The sequence below is a fragment of the Gouania willdenowi genome, unplaced genomic scaffold (assembly GCF_900634775.1).
Source record: "Gouania willdenowi unplaced genomic scaffold, fGouWil2.1 scaffold_31_arrow_ctg1, whole genome shotgun sequence".
Lineage (NCBI taxonomy): Eukaryota > Metazoa > Chordata > Actinopteri > Blenniiformes > Gobiesocidae > Gouania > Gouania willdenowi.
In genome coordinates this window covers 309419-324415 of record NW_021145081.1, presented here as the reverse complement: position 1 = coordinate 324415, position 14997 = coordinate 309419, and the positions used below count along the sequence as shown (strand labels likewise).

The following is a 14997-nucleotide window of genomic DNA, read 5'->3' as shown; positions in this document are numbered from 1 at the left end:
CACTGTGTGGAAGAGACTGCATGTTACAGAGCCTTATGTGTTTTTCTGTTCATTTGTACAGACTACATCACTCTGCCTGTATTAAAAGACCAACCAGCAGCTGATTGTGGCTCTTCTTGATTTCACCACAACACAGAACACAACGCAGAATAGACAAAGGTTAACGGATGTGCATCGAACTTAAATGAAAAACTGATAAAGACTAGGCACACCCGTTACACTCGCCAACTAAATGGAGTCATGATTAATTCATTCAAAATAAATACTTTATAAACTGTTATAAAAAAGCAAACACCTGTGAGGTTAAAATTGATTTAGCACAAACCAATTCATCTGAATAACCTATAACATTTTTAATAAGTGGAAAAATGCTGAATCTTTAGTTTTGAGAAGAATTATAAGTTTTACGACTTGTAAAGTTTACGATTTACAAATTTTCATTAGAATAATTAGGTGTAAACTACAAAACTAAGAGGGCAGTGTTCACCACAAACAATCATAGAAGTACTTGGATCAATTATTCACAGTCAAACTCAAGCTTTAAAGAAGGCAAGGCAAGGCAAGGCAAATTTATTTATATAGCGCATTTCATACTCAAGGCAACTCAATGTGCTTTACATGATAAAACATTCAATTGTTTAAAATCAATAAGAACATTTAAATCAATAAGAACATTTAAAATCATCAGTAAAATCAATTAAAATCATCAGTAAAATCATCATTACATAAACAACATGACAAAAAATCTCTCTCTCAATCATATGCAGTAGAGAAAAAAAGTGCCTTTAACTTTGATTTAAAAATGTTCACATTGGATGCTGACTTCAGCTCCGCTGGCAGTTTGTTCCACTTCTTTGCAGCATAACAACTAAAAGCAGCATCACCATGTTTACTGTGAACTCTGGGCTCCACTATCTGATCTGTGTCCATAGATCTGAGAGACCTGCTGGGTTCATACCTGACTAACATGTCACTGATGTATTCTGGACCAAACCCATTCACAGATTTATACACCAGCAGCAGAACTTTAAAGTCTATTCTGAGGCTGACTGGGAGCCAGTGTAAAGACTTTAAAACTGGAGTAATGTGCTCTGACCTCTTTGTTCTGGTTAAGACCTGAGCTACAGCGTTCTGAACCAGCTGTAGCTGTTTGATGCTCTTTTGGGGGATTCCTGTCAGAAGACCATTACAATAGTCCAGTCTGCTGGAGATAAAAGCATGGACCAGTTTCTCCTGGTCTTTCTGAGCCATTAAACCTTTCACTCTGGAGATGTTCTTTAGGTGGTAGAAGATGTTTTTGTGATAGATTTGATCTGACTGCTGAATGTAAGATCTGAGTCAATCAGAACACCAAGGTTTTTGACTTGGTCTTTAGCTTTTAAAGATCGAGACTCAAGATAATTGCTGACAGCAGTCCTCTTTTCCTTGTTACCAAAGACAATCACCTCCGTCTTGTCATGGTTTAGTTGAAGGAAGTTTTCACTCATCCAGCAGTTTACTTTTTCTAAACAGTCACACAACACCTCAATGGGACCATGGTCATCTGGGTTCAGTGATAGATATAGTTGTGTGTCATCTGCATAGCTCTGATAATCAAGCTTACAGTTCTGTAAAATTTGTCCTAAAGGAAGCATGTAAAGGTTAAACAGAAGGGGTCCAAGAACAGATCCCTGAGGAACCCCACAGGACATTGGTAATCTGTCAGATTCAAAGTTTCCAATGCTTACAAAATAGCTTCGCTCCTCCAAGTATGACTTAAACCATTGCATTACTTTTCCATTTAGTCCAACCCATGTTTGCAATCTGTGCAACAAAATTGTATGATCTACAGTGTCAAATGCAGCACTTAGATCCAACAGAATGAGAACAGATACTTTTCCTGAATCAGTGTTCAACCTTATGTCATTGATCACTTTGATAAGAGCAGTTTCAGTGCTGTGATGAGAACGAAAACCTGACTGAAATGTATCAAATATTTTGTTGAATGTTAAGAATTGACTCAGTTGGTTGAAGACCACCTTTTCAATGATCTTGGCCATGAATGGAAGGTTGCTGATTGGTCTATAGTTAGCCAGTATAGAGGCATCCAGTGTTCTCTTTTTTAACAGCGGTTTCACAGCAGCTACTTTCAGGGATTTTGGTACGGTGCCTGATTGGAGTGAGCAGTTAATTATCTGACACAAATCAGTGACAATTGACTTTACAGCAGTTTTAAAGAAGTTTGAGGGTATTGTGTCAAGGCAACACGTTGATGGATTCAGCTGCTGAACAGTCTCCTCTATTGTTTTTGGGTTCACTGTAATAAACTCTAACATTGTAGTTGACTCATCCCTCAGTGGTTGAAGCTGTTCAAGCTTTTTGTGATTTTGCTGGTTTGTTCTGATGTTTGACCTTATTGATTGTATTTTTTCATTGAAATATACAGCAAATTCATTGCATTTTCCAGCTGACAGTAATTCAGGGGCTATCTGATCTGGGGGGGTTGTGAGCTTTTCAATTACAGAAAACAACGTGCGAGAGTTGTTGACATTTTTGGCAATAATTTCAGAAAAGTATTGCTGCCTTGCTTTGAACAAGCCATCATTGAATTTTCGCAGACTTATTTTGTACAGTTCTAGATGAATTTGGAGTTTTGTTGATCTCCATTTACGCTCAGCTCTTCTACAGTCAGATTTCAAATTCTGCATTATCTCAGTCCTCCTCCAAGGTGTTTTCTGTGTGTTTGGTTTTCTCTTAGTTTTGATTGGAGCCACCACATCTATGACATTACAGACGTTTCTATTATACTCATCCAGAAGATCATCAACTGTCTCAGCACTCAATGTTGGTGTCATTGCTATGGCTTCCATAAACTGTGCACTTGTGTTCTCATTTATGTACCTTTTCTTTAAACACACATAACTAGGGGGAACAGATGTTACAGTCTCTAGGTCAAAAAAGACACAGAAATGATCAGATAGAGCTAAGTCTCTTACATCAACAGCAGAGATATCAACACCTTTAGAGATAACCAGATCCAAAGTGTGACCTTGAGTGTGTGTCGGACCAGTCACATGTTGTGTAAGACCAAAAGTATCCATTAAAGCATACAGTTCTTTGGCAGTATTGTCCATGTTATTGTCTACATGAATATTTAAGTCACCTGTTATTATTAAAAAGTTGTATTCAGTGCATACAACTGACAGCAGTTCAGCAAACTCATCCATGAATTCTCCAGAATATTTTGGGGGTCTATAAACGACTAAAAACAGAACTCTTGAATCACCCTTCAGTAAGAATGACATATATTCAAAGGAGATAAAATCACCAAATGTTATTTCTTTGCACTGAAATATTGATTTAAAAATGGCAGCAACTCCACCACCTTTCCTGCAAGTACGACACTTATTTAAATAAATAAAGTCTTGTGGTGAACTTTCATTGAGAATAGTATTACTGATACCATCATTCAACCATGTTTCATTGAGAAATAAAAAGTCCAAGTGATGTGTCAAAATAAAATCATTAATTATTAGTGACTTGTTAACAAGAGATCTAACATTAAGAAGAGCTAATTTTAAAGACTTTACTGGAGACACTGGTGGACTTTTTGGATGACATGTTATAGGAGTCACATTTTTATCTCTATTAAGCTTTTTGTTTTTCTTTAATTTAACAATTTTACCTGTGTTACCTGTCACCACAGGAATTAAAGAAGCTGCATTAACTCCATAGGGCCCTGACTTTTTCTGGTTGTTCCTAAAAATAGAGCTATTGCAGTCTGGACCCAGCACACATCAGGCCTGTGTCGCTCTAAGTTGAACACAGCTGGCCTGAGGAGAAGAGTGATACTGGGCCTGGTATCGTCGAGGAGGGATGGGTGGTGCAGATTGACCATGGTGGGGTAAAGGGTGGGGTGTTAGTCTTGTGCCAGCCAGAACCAGCTCGTTCATCTGGGCAGTTAAATCCAAGAAGGCAGGGGTAGGAGAGAAGCTGGATGAGGTGGAAGTAGGTGAATTTTGGGGTGAAGCAGGTGGGTCCTGAGATGCGGGGGTTGGGTTGACCTCTTCATTTTGGCGATTTTTATTTCTTGCTGGAAGCTCATTGACTCCATGTTCTTTCCTTGTTGTTTTGTTCTCCGATGGTACATGTTGTCCTCTGTCTTTATCAGAACTGATAGCAGTGTGACTGGTGAAGTAAAACAAGTTGGATGTGAAGAGTTTTACTCCAGCCTTGTTTAGACACAGTCCATCTGCTCTAAAAAGATGACGACGTTCCCAAAAAATAGGAAAATGTTCTATAAAATTTAGTGAAAGGGCAGCACAAACCGAAAATCCTTGAGAATTTCAGATCTCCTTTGCGGACTGGAGGTATCGGGCCACTGATGAACACTTTAGGCTGCAAACAGCTCACAGTTTTTAGCAGATGGGTGAAATCCTGCTTTAACACCTCAGACTCCTCCTTGGCTAAATCATTTAACCCAAAATGAATCACAACATTTTTCAAATGTGGGTAATCTGCAACGATATGCAAGATTTTGTCAGCCAGGTCTGATACTGTGTCATTAGGTAAGCAGATCACTTTCACGTTGCTGCTAAACATCTTCTGAGCATCTTTAACAGAAACGTCTCCCACTATCAGTGTGTGAGGTTGTTGCTTTGGCCTACCATGTCACTTTTGTTTTCCTGAAGCACTTTCAGTCTTCGCAGTTCCAGAAGGTTGTGTGTTGACCTCATTAGAGCCAGATCCTTGGTCATTCAGCAGTGGGGCGAATCGATTACCCAGTTCTACATGAAACTGGGTTTGTGACTTGCTGATACTCCTGCCTTTAGCAGATGTCCACTTTGGTGCCTGGGCAGACAAGGGAGTTGATGTTGAGGCTGCAGTCTGCGAAGCCAGTGCAGGCCAGTCCGTCTCATTATCGATATCAGGGCGCTTTGCTCGGCCCGTTAGCCTTTGAAGTGGATATGACTTTTTCTTAGGCTTAGCTCCCAGAGTATTCCAGGGAGGACTCGCACCTGTTGGCTTATCAACGGGAACAGGATCCTCCCTAGGCCTGATAGCTTTGTTAGCACGGGCTGGTAGCGAGTTAGCTTTATCCACTCCGCTGTTTTGAAACAGCGGCACAGTCGTATCATTATCATATCTACAGTGTCCATTAACCTCAATGTTTACTTGTATTCCTCGCACTGTAGTCTCCAGTTGAGTAATCTTTTGGAGGAGACTGCTGTATTCTGTTGTGGAAAGAGCCATTCTTCTGCTAGTTAGCTTGCTACTTGTAGCTAGCTAGCTTGCTACTTAGCTTTCCAGTTGAGCCAGCAAATAAAAAAGCAGTAGATGATTACCTCAGAGCCAGAGTCAGATGGTAAATGATAGAGTTTGATGTTGAGGTATCGTATCATTTCTCAGAAGAAAAAGTTCATGTTTAGTAAATAAATTCCTCTGTGAGCTCCGCTCTGCTCTTTTGCTGCTGTCAGCTCAGCTGCCGGAACTACAATTCATGGTGCAGAACCTTCTGAATCCAATTTCTCACAGCAACTGAATGAAGAGTGAAAATCCTCCTTATATAGTCCAGTCCAGCTGATTGTCAACAACTCACAGTCGTGCTCAACTCTACAGGTGCAGCAGATCTCCCTGATTGACATGATGAGCTGGACATGGCTGTGCACTTTGTACCAATCTGTAACAGTATGGTAAATCCCCCAATAGATCCCCTGGAATTATCAAACATTTTGGCCTCAGTAAAAGATAACCAACAATTTGATCTCATTTCACATTTTGTTGCTATTTTCCTGCATGGAAACATCAGTGACAGTGAAAGAATCTTGTCAAAAAATTGCAAATATGGTGAAAGTTGCATTTTTTTTTTTGCACCAGACAAATGTTTTGTCAAGACATTGATGTATTTTACCACCATGTAGACCCTTATTTGTGTGAATGTGGACAGAAAAACAGAAACAGACTTTATGTGGAGAACGATTTAAGACTCAAATTCAGCCCAAAATAATACTGAAATAAAGTACATAATGAAAATACTAGTTAATTACAGTGTTTAAGTGGATTAAATTAAAGCGGAATTAAGTGTTTACAAGATAGAGGAATTATTTAATTCAGAATTGAAATTGGAATAAACCAGCCACCTAATTCAGATTTAAGTTTAAGTTGGGATTCAATTTGCATTAGGAACTAAATGTTTAGAAGGTGAGTTTAAAGAGGATTTAACTTTTATTCTGAATTAAAGAGGAATTAAAGCTCAAATGTAAATGAAGCCAGTGACAAAGAAAAAAATAAGTTGGTTGAATAAATAAAAGTACTGAGTAATAAGGACATCAGTGGAAATGTAAAATTATCCCCTAAAAATAATACTCAAGTAAAATTTCAGTACATTAACTAAATTTGTTCACACTGTATGTACTGTATATATATATATATACATATATATATATATATATATATACATATATAGAAATGTCACTGGACATTAGTGGCTGTGGTTGTTGTGGTTGATGTTGAAGCAGGGCTGGTTAGGAGAGGAGCTGTCTGTCAGTGTGTCAGCTGACAGTGCACTTATCATTTCAGTTTTGGCTCTAATTATTGATTTATAATCTTATTATTATTTTTTATTATTTTAATTTTATTTGTTGAAATAGAGGTTCCTGACAAAGTCAAAAAGCCTTGATCAATAAACACATGAATGTGACTCTTTTATGTATTTAAAAACTAAAAACTAGTCGGTGCTGACACTAACACAAGACAAAGGTTAAAGTGTTCTCTGGTGGTCGACTGCCTTTATGGTTAAACACATTGATGTTAAAAACAGCCAAATGAAACTGCACTGGCAGTGTTTTCAAATGTTCATTCACTTTCTTTGCATAGGTGCACTTGTGGAAACTGTGTAACCATGGCAACAGAGCCAGAAAACATCTTCTCCAGGGAGATGCCACAGCTAATGTCAATCATTAGTTCATGAAATAGTAATGATTATTATCTGCTAGCCTGGCTCACTTATCTTTTCATTTTATATATGTTACAAGAAGAATACATCAGCTTCTAAAGACACCTGCTTGTATGGTGGATCATCCAGGTCTGGTAGTAGTGTGTCTGAATGTGTTCTACCTGCAGAATGCATTCATTATATATACAGTATATAGAGCACACTATGGACCTCTACAGCTATGGGGATAATATGTTTGAAATGAAAGACTGAAATCACACAAATCAATGTATTAACATGAAACTTTTATTGTTGATGACACACACAAGTCATCCAAAACACATTTTTACACAATATGTTGTGTTTTCAGTGGTTCTAGGTACTTGGCATAAAGAAGCTTTGTGAGCTGGTGTTGGGCTTTTTGGGTTCCTCTCCCTGCTTGTGTTGTCCTAAGAATAAGAACTGAGTTCCCAGACGACCAAGGACATTATGTGGGGTTCAGACCTGCCCTTGACTGAACCTGGACACATATCTGCCAACCACCTGCTGCTTCTCAGGTCTGTCAAACTGAGCAGACAGATCTACAGGGACGGGGATTGACATCAGCTGGGGCGGAGTCCTCCAAAACGTTTTCAAATAGGAGGTCTAGGAGCTGATCCACGTAATCTGTGATACAGAAAAGCACTTTATTATCTTTACTATTTAAAACCTATGTTGTTGTGTTTTGATATCTAATGATGGTCCAAACAATTTTTTTATTTTTTTAATTTTTTGAAAAAATATGCCTCGCTATAGTCTTTTGATTTTGGGTGATTTTTGGTTTTTGTCATTTTTTGTGCCTTACTGCTTTCTAAGTCCTGTTTAAGTATGTGCATTATATTTGCAGTGGTTTTTATGGTCTAAAGATGGTCCTAACTAAAACTTTTTTTTTTTGAGAAAATATACCTTGCTATAGCCTTACTTTTAATTTTGGGTGATTTTTGTTTTTCGTCATTTTTGTGCCTTACTGCTTTCTTATCCCAGTTTAAGTATGTGCATTATATTTGCAGTAGTTTTTTGGGTCTAATGATGGTCCTAACTAAATGTTTTTGTTTTTTTTTTGAAATTTTTTTAAAAATATTGCTTTGCTATAGCCTTACTTTTGATTTTGGGTGATTTTTGTTTTTTGTCATTTTTTGTGCCTTACTGCTTTATAAGCCCTGTTTAAGTGTGTGCATTATATTTGCAGTAGTTTTTTATGGTCTAATGATGGTCCTAACTCATTTTTTTTTTTTTTTTTTTTTTTAGTTTTCCAAAAAAAAAATGCCTTGCTATAGCCTTACTTTTGATTTTTGGTTTTTGTCATTTTTATGATACTGAGTTCATGACACTGAGTTCACGATACGATTCTCTCACGATTTATTTTACAAAATGGGACTGTAGACTAAAAAATATTCCTTTATTTTTTGGGGGGAAAAAACTAGAAAATACTGTACTATTTTCATTTTATTTTTCATTGTTAAAAGAATCAATTGATAAACTATTCAAAACAATGCAATTTAACTAAAAATAAATCTTGAATGAAATAAATAAAGGAATAATACAAAAGAAGAAGAAGCCAATTAATTTAAATTCTGGTTCTATAGTAAACAATGCAAAACTACATAATAGTTCTTTTTCTTTTTAAAAGTGCAACTGAAAATGTATTTTGTGCCTTAACAATTGGACTTAAAAAAAAACACTCTGCACTGTCTCTTATGTAAGATTTGTTTGGACCAGCAGAGGGCGCTGGTAACCCAGTGGTCGGTTGGCATGCAGCTAATTTACCGGTGAAGAAGAGATGCTATGCTAGCAGACAGAGCTAATAGAAAAACGTGACTTTTAAAGATATTCACGTAATATTACAGATATTCTTTTGGTGCTAAAGGGGTAAGGAATCATTTATGAACATGTTTAAGAGTAGAAGGTGGCCAGAAAGAAAGTAGTAGCAGATTCTGCCCGCCGCCAACACCTCTGGAAGTATAAATAGATAGCGGCCTCTGCTGTTTAAAAAAAGTACTGCGATTCATTTTTCAGAGTATCAATGTGAACTGTGATACCTATGAATCGATTTTTAACTGCCTTACGATTAATCTTTGCATCCCTAGTGATCATGAATTAAAAGGATGGTATAATTGTAATTTAAAAAATATGTTGCTGTTGTAATTGTAATTACATTAGAAATGAGTTCAGATAATTTACATTGTAATAGTAATTGCCATGAAAAATCTCTAAAAATTATAATTTAGTGCTAAACTGGGGAACCATGTTACAGTTCTATGTACAGTTCTACATATACTGTATGTATTTTGAGCGATACTTTGGGGTGTGGCCAATACTAGACTGAGTATTATGTGGCCCACGTCTGGTCCAAACCTAAAGTTAATAAATGATTGCTAATCAGGATGCAGCAAGTTAAATTTACTAAACAAGAAATATTGAAAAAATATGTTAAATCTTAAAATAAGAAGGTCCTGATAAATATTCTAAAGCGTTAAAATAAGCAGAAATGGATGATTATTAGATTAAATTACTTGAAATCAAACTTCCCCCAGTCAATAATAAGTGAAATACACTGACTATAAACAAATTAATATTGTTATTTTTTTTTTTTTTTTTTAATTTTGCAAATGAAAACTTTGGAACAAGAAGAAAACAACTAATCTAAGTAAAAACTGACTCAGCATTAGTGAAAAATGATTAAGCTGTTTCTTGATACAAGTTGGCTCATTTTAAAATAAACTTAAATCTATATTAAAACCAAGTTTTTGTTCTTAGAATAAACATCTTATCAGAATCACAACCAATACACTCTACAGTACAGAGAAGGCCTCAGTGAGAATTGAACTCACGACCCCTGGTTTACGAGACCAGTGCTCTAACCTCTGAGCTATGAGGCCCTGTGTTTGACAGCATAGACGACTTTTCACATGGCAAATATACACTACACCACTTACATTTACAACTGGGCATCACTTTTTTTTTAAAGTTTTGGGGGCGGGGCTCTAAAAATCCATCTCATGGTGTAACTTTTTTCTCTTACAGTTCCATCTTAATGTCAACAGTTATGATAGTGTGTGGTCTTATTTTGGTCCTCAGTTATGAGGGAATTCCAACTCCGTCATCAAATCTTTATTTATTTTTTTACCAATTTGAAAGGCTACCAATCAATAGCCTTTGTTCAATCAGCTCTCAACAAACACCCATGTATCTTAACCACATGCCAGTTGTGCTACAGTTGTTATATCATGCTTTAATTGTCTACTCACCACTTTCTAGGTGTTTTGAACCGTAAGCGCTTTAACTCGTAACCAGTGTTGTGTGAGTTACTGAAATAAGTAATGTGTTACTGCAAAAAGTAACTTTTGAGTTACTTAGAATGAAAGAATGTATTATTTATTTTGGGTCATTTGTGTCCGTACAGCTTCATATTAGTGCTGTAATAATATAATAATCCACTGTTGATCAACTGTGCCCCTGTATTAACATTGTTTTGTATAAAAACCTCTGATAAATGAAATGTTACTGTATCCAACCCTACAGTTTATAATCATTTACATTAACAGAACTAAACTCTGCTCAGTATTTATCTTTACAAACACCAATCTGACTGAAACACTAAGTATTCTTTCAATACCAGTTTATTTATCTGAGACCAGCAGAAACTGTAAATATTACAAGGAATTGTGAAATAAATAACACACAAAACAACCTGAATATTATTAAAAATTAAAGTGGCTTAAGCATCATAAAACAGTTGTGTTTAGCCTTAGAATGTTCCCTTACAGGTTAAGTACAAAAACTAGCAATAATGTTCAACATAAACACAAAAAACCTTCTAAAATAAATAAATGAAAGCAATCTGAATTAACATTAGGAATACATTTTGACCAACTCTGCTTTACAAAAACTGCCATAAAACAACCATAAATGATGTGCATATAAAGCACAAAACAGCTGCTCCAAAATTAAAACAGTATTTTTTCAGCCTCAGCACAGTAATGTAAAGTAAGCTGTGTGTATTCCAGGTGCACATTCTGCTGTTGAAAATGCTTATAAAAATAAATGTGGAAAAACAAATTCACAGCATTTTTCTCAACAGTCACAGTTCATTAAAATCCATACGCTGTTGTTTCGGTGCAGATGCTTCCATCACATCCACCAATGTAGCGTTAGCTTAGCGCTTCACCGATGCATCGTTTGGAGACAAATGAGTAAAATAATACGCATATTTCCACTCTGAGAAGCTCGTCCTGCTCTTGACTCGCTATGATTGGTGCACGTGATGTAAACAGAAACATGCTGACAATGCTTCTTCTTCTTCTTCTGTTTTACCATGGTTGGCACGGCGTCCCGCAAAAATATGTAGAGCCACTGTAAACAGGAAGTACACCGCAGCTAGCAAAGTAACGGACAAACGCAGCATAATGTAACCGTAACGGCGTTACTTCTTTAAAACAATATTGCGTTACAGTACAAGTTACTGTAAAAAGTAACGCACTGCTCGTAACCATGTTTTTACACATTTTTACAGCTTCATAGGCCAGTTAGCTCAGCTGGTCAGAGTGTGGTGCTAATAATGCCAAGGTCATGGGTTCAAGCCCCATACTGGCCAGATCTTAGCAGTTTGTAAATGAAAATGTTATTATGTATTATGTTATTGTTAACCATCTAACCATTAGAAACACAGCTTATTGGGTCTTATTTCATCTGATCAACCAAATTCAAGGATTCACAGCCAGCAGAGACACTCTATGAGGTGTGTGTATTGTTCTTTAACATAAAGTTCTATATTTGGTCCTGTTTACTTTCTCACATGATTAAAAACCACATCATGCTTCACTTGAGGTGAACCTAGACCCACATTTTATAGAGGACCAGAGTCACTTGTTTGCTCCATACCAGAGTTCTAGTGAGCTTTCACATATCACAAACAGACCAGAACTATCAGAGGAAATGAAGCATGGTGCTGATCACAGAGGAATGTGTGAATGTTCAGCACAAGCAGCAGACACTAACTTATTCAGAGAATACATTCTAGAGAAGTTCATGTCTCCTTTGAGAACTGGAGGTAAGGAACCACTGATATACACTTTTTTCTGCAAAATACTCACAATTTCCAACAAGAATAAACAGAATTCTTCTTCAACACCTCAGACTGCTCCTTCCTGATATCATTTATTCTAAAATCAATCACAACATTCTTCACGTGTGGAAACTCTTCCTTCCAGGTCTGATACCATGTCATCAGGTAAACAAAGAACCTTTTACATTTTTGTTGATAATCATCTGAACATTTTTCACAGATTCATCTCCAATGATCAGCGTATGAGGATCCCTCTTTTTCTGATGTAGCTTCTGTTTTCCTGAAGCTCTCTCAGTCTTCACCATGCTGTTAGCTTGTGTTGTTCTCATTAGAACAGAACTCTTATTCATTCCCATTCACCAGTGAGGAAAATCTATTGTCCACCTTTACATGGATCTGGGCTTGTGGTTCAGTGTATCTTCTTCCTTTCACCGACCTCCATTTCTGTGTTTGAACCCTGTGGAGTCGACGGACGCGTCGCCGCATCCTGATCACATGACCAATTTAAGGCAGCAGAACGACCAGATGCATCCTCACAGTGTCCATTTAAACTGTTAAATGTGAACACTCAAAACTATAAACTAGTTTTTAAATGATCTCGATAGAACAAGTAGAACAATAGTTATGATAGATTAAAAACGCTGCACTTTTCCTGGTCATTTTTGTTACGTTCAGTGTGTAAACGAAGAGTAAAAACGGGACGTTCTACCTTCTCTCACAAAGCAAAAGTGTTTGAAAGCAAAAAATACACCTCTTCCCTATTGGTGAAAAACACACATCAACCACTCCTCCATGAACCGCCACCTTAACGTGGTGGAGGGGTTTGAGTACCCGAATGATCCTGGGAGCTATGTTGTCGGGGGCTTAATGCCCCTGGTAGGGTCTCCCAAGGCAAACAGGTCCCAGGTGACGGGTCCGACTAAGAGCGGTTCAATAGCCATATATGTATAATAAAAAAACAAAGGCAGTTCACGTCGCCCGGATTGGCGCTACCGGGGCCCCACCTTGGAGCCAGGCCCGGGGTTGGGGCTCGAGTGCGAGCGCCTGGTGGCCGGGGCTTTGCCCACGGGCCCCGGCCGGGCAGAGCCCGAAAGGACGACGTGGGCCCGCCCTCCCGTAGGCCCACCACCCGCAGGAGGGATCATATAAGGCCGGTGCAGTGTGGATCGGGCAGTCGTCCAGGGCGGGGGCCTTGGCGATCTGATCCCCGGCTACAGAAACTAGCGTTAGGGACGTGGAATGTCACCTCTCTGGCGGGGAAGGAGCCTGAGCTTGTGTGCGAGGTGGAGAAGTTCGGACTAGATATAGTCGGTCTCACCTCGACACATAACAAGGGCTCTGGAACCAGCCTTCTCGATAGGGGTTGGACTCTCTTCTACTCTGGAGTCGCCAATGGTGAGAGGCGCCGGGCCGGGGTGGCTATACTTCTTGCCCCCCGACTTAGTGCCTGTACGTTGGAGTTTACCCCGGTAGACGAGAGGGTAGCCTCCCTCCGCCTTCGGGTGGGGGGACGGATCCTGACTGTTGTTTGTGCCTATGGGCCAAACAGCAGCTCGGAGTATCCACCCTTCTTGGATTCCTTAGAGGGAGTACTGGAGAGTGCTCCTTCTGGGGATTCCATCGTTCTGCTGGGGGACTTCAACGCTCACGTTGGCAGCGACAGTGAGACCTGGAGGGGCGTGATTGGGAGGAACGGCCCCCCTGTCGGGAACCCGAGCGGTGTTTTGTTGTTGGACTTCTGTGCTCGTCACAGATTGTCCATAACAAACACCATGTTCAAGCATAAGGGTGTCCATATGTGCACTTGGCACCAGGACACCCTAGGCCGCAGTTCGATGATCGACTTCGTAGTCGTGTCATCGGACTTGCGGCCGCATGTCTTGGACACTCGGGTAAAGAGAGGGGCGGAGCTGTCAACTGATCACCACCTGGTGGTGAGTTGGCTCCGATGGCGGGGGAGGATGCCGGTTAGACCTGGCAGACCCAAACGTATAGTGAGGGTCTGCTGGGAACGCCTGGCAGAGTCTCCCGTCAGAAGGAGCTTCAACTCCCACCTCCGGGAAAACTTCAACCATGTCTCGGAGGAGGCGGGGGACATTGAGTCCGAGTGGGCCATGTTCCGTGCCTCTGTTGCTGAGGCGGCTGATCGGTGCTGTGGTCGCAAGGTAGTCGGTGCCTGTCGTGGCGGCAATACCCGAACCCGTTGGTGGACACCGGGGGTGAGGGATGCCGTCAAGCTGAAGAAGGAGTCCTACCGGGCCTTTTTGGCCTGTGGGACTCCGGAGGCAGCAGACAGGTACCGACGGGCCAAGCGAAGTGCAGCCACGGCGGTCGCTGAGGCAAAAGCCCGGACATGGGAGGAGTTTGGTGAGGCCATGGAGAACGACTTCCGGACGGCTTCGAAGAGATTCTGGACCACTATCCGGCGTCTCAGGAGGGGGAAGCAGTGCACCGTCAACACTATGTATGGTGCGGATGGTGCGCTGCTGACTTCGACTCGAGACGTTGTGGATCGGTGGGGGGAATACTTCGAAGACCTCCTCAATCCCACCGACACGCCTTCCAATCAGGAAGCAGGGCCCAGGGACCCGAGAGTGGGCTCTCCTATCTCTGGGGCTGAGGTTGCCGAGGTGGTTAAAAAGCTCCTCGGTGGCAGGGCTCCGGGGGTGGATGAGATCCGCCCGGAGTTCCTCAAGGCCCTGGATGTTGTGGGGCTGTCATGGCTGACACGACTCTGCAACATCGCGTGGACATCGGGGGCAGTGCCTCTGGATTGGCAGACAGGGGTGGTGGTCCCCCTTTTTAAGAAGGGGGACCGGAGGGTGTGTTCCAATTATAGAGGGATCACACTTCTCAGCCTCCCCGGTAAGGTCTATTCAGGGGTACTGGAGAGGAGGGTCCGCCGGATAGTTGAACCTCGGATTCAGGAGGAGCAATGTGGTTTTCGTCCTGGCCGTGGAACTGTGGACCAGCTCTACAC

The 14997-nt window shown here is 40.2% G+C and overlaps 2 non-coding genes across 2 annotated transcripts; one reads left to right on the top strand and one right to left on the bottom strand.

Moving 5' to 3' along the window:
• Positions 1-9758: 9758 nt before the first annotated feature.
• trnat-cgu (transfer RNA threonine (anticodon CGU)) lies at positions 9759-9831 on the bottom strand. Its single transcript has one exon. It is a non-coding gene; the product is annotated as a tRNA-Thr (tRNA).
• A 1641-nt stretch (positions 9832-11472) lies between these two features.
• trnai-aau (transfer RNA isoleucine (anticodon AAU)) lies at positions 11473-11546 on the top strand. Its single transcript has one exon. It is a non-coding gene; the product is annotated as a tRNA-Ile (tRNA).
• Positions 11547-14997: the final 3451 nt, after the last annotated feature.